This window comes from Osmia lignaria, unplaced genomic scaffold (genome assembly GCF_051020975.1).
Source record: "Osmia lignaria lignaria isolate PbOS001 unplaced genomic scaffold, iyOsmLign1 scaffold0006, whole genome shotgun sequence".
NCBI lineage: Eukaryota > Metazoa > Arthropoda > Insecta > Hymenoptera > Megachilidae > Osmia > Osmia lignaria.
In genome coordinates, this window is record NW_027478163.1 from 265001 (window position 1) to 267500 (window position 2500).

Consider the following 2500-nt stretch of genomic DNA (forward strand, 5'->3'; position numbering starts at 1 on the left):
TTGGGAGACGTGTACGCTCCTTTTCATAAAGGAGACTATCTTATTGCGAAAGTCAAAATCGCACGCTCTCACGGCGATTTGCCCCCGTATACGCCTGGGCGTAAGCCCGTGCGTCGCCGACCTAGCGGCCTGCCGATCGGTATTTAGAGGGAGGCACTTTGAAAGCAACACGCCGCTGGAACTTTGAAAAATTTCGGGGCAAAGCAATACGCGGCTGGGACTTTGAAATATTTCGGAACGAAGCAATACGCCGCTGGGACTTTGAAATATTTCGGAGAGCACCTAAAGTTCGTTATTTTGGCTAAACGGAGCGAAAATCTGCATTTATACCATCACGGACGTTAGTTTAATAGCGTTTAACGATGGATCCACGGTACAGAATGCAAAAATATGATTGTTAAAATTTTCGACTAATCGGTTCTAAGAGGCGAAGCAATACGCCGCTGGGACTTTGAAATATTTCGGAGCGCACCTAAAGTTCGTTATTTTGGCTAAACGGAGCGAAAATCTGCATTTATACCATCACGGACGTTAGTTTAATAGCGTTTAACGATGGATCCACGGTACAGAATGCAAAAATATGATTGTTAAAATTTTCGACTAATCGGTTCTAAGAGGCGAAGCAATACGCCGCTGGGACTTTGAAATATTTCGGAGCGCACCTAAAGTTCGTTATTTTGGCTAAACGGAGCGAAAATCTGCATTTATACCATCACGGACGTTAGTTTAATAGCGTTTAACGATCGATCCACGGTACAGAATGCAAAAATATGATTGTTAAAATTTTCGACTAATCGGTTCTAAGAGGCGAAGCAATACGCCGCTGGGACTTTGAAATATTTCGGAGCGCACCTAAAGTTCGTTATTTTGGCTAAACGGAGCGAAAATCTGCATTTATACCATCACGGACGTTAGTTTAATAGCGTTTAACGATGGATCCACGGTACAGAATGCAAAAATATGATTGTTAAAATTTTCGACTAATCGGTTCTAAGAGGCGAAGCAATACGCCGCTGGGACTTTGAAATATTTCGGAGCGCACCTAAAGTTCGTTATTTTGGCTAAACGGAGCGAAAATCTGCATTTATACCATCACGGACGTTAGTTTAATAGCGTTTAACGATGGATCCACGGTACAGAATGCAAAAATATGATTGTTAAAATTTTCGACTAATCGGTTCTAAGAGGCGAAGCAATACGCCGCTGGGACTTTGAAATATTTCGGAGCGCACCTAAAGTTCGTTATTTTGGCTAAACGGAGCGAAAATCTGCATTTATACCATCACGGACGTTAGTTTAATAGCGTTTAACGATGGATCCACGGTACAGAATGCAAAAATATGATTGTTAAAATTTTCGACTAATCGGTTCTAAGAGGCGAAGCAATACGCCGCTGGGACTTTGAAATATTTCGGAGCGCACCTAAAGTTCGTTATTTTGGCTAAACGGAGCGAAAATCTGCATTTATACCATCACGGACGTTAGTTTAATAGCGTTTAACGATCGATCCACGGTACAGAATGCAAAAATATGATTGTTAAAATTTTCGACTAATCGGTTCTAAGAGGCGAAGCAATACGCCGCTGGGACTTTGAAATATTTCGGAGCGCACATAAAGTTCGTTATTTTGGCTAAACGGAGCGAAAATCTGCATTTATACCATCACGGACGTTAGTTTAATAGCGTTTAACGATGGATCCACGGTACAGAATGCAAAAATATGATTGTTAAAATTTTCGACTAATCGGTTCTAAGAGGCGAAGCAATACGCCGCTGGGACTTTGAAATATTTCGGAGAGCACCTAAAGTTCGTTATTTTGGCTAAACGGAGCGAAAATCTGCCTTTATACCATCACGGACGTTAGTTTAATAGCGTTTAACGATGGATCCACGGTACAGAATGCAAAAATATGATTGTTAAAATTTTCGACTAATCGGTTCTAAGAGGCGAAGCAATACGCCGCTGGGACTTTGAAATATTTCGGAGCGCACCTAAAGTTCGTTATTTTGGCTAAACGGAGCGAAAATCTGCATTTATACCATCACGGACGTTAGTTTAATAGCGTTTAACGATCGATCCACGGTACAGAATGCAAAAATATGATTGTTAAAATTTTCGACTTATCGGTTCTGGATCACTGAAAAATCAAAAAAAATTATTAATTTTGATTAATTAAATTACATATGTAGTTTTATATTGTTATAGTCTCGTATTTGTTAATGTTTTGTCGTAAGAAAATGCAAAAATATCGTTTTAATATTTTCGTCTCATCGGTTCTGGATCGCTGAAAAATCAAAAAAAAATATTAATTTTGATTAATTAAATTACAAATGGAGTTTTATATTGCTATAGTCGCTTATTTGTTAATGTTTTACCGTAAGAAAATGCAAAAATATCGTTTTAATATTTTCATCTCATCGGTTCTGGGCGGTTTTAAAATTTTTTAAAATATTAATTAAACCCATGATTTACATGAGAATGTGAATTTATTATGTCCTG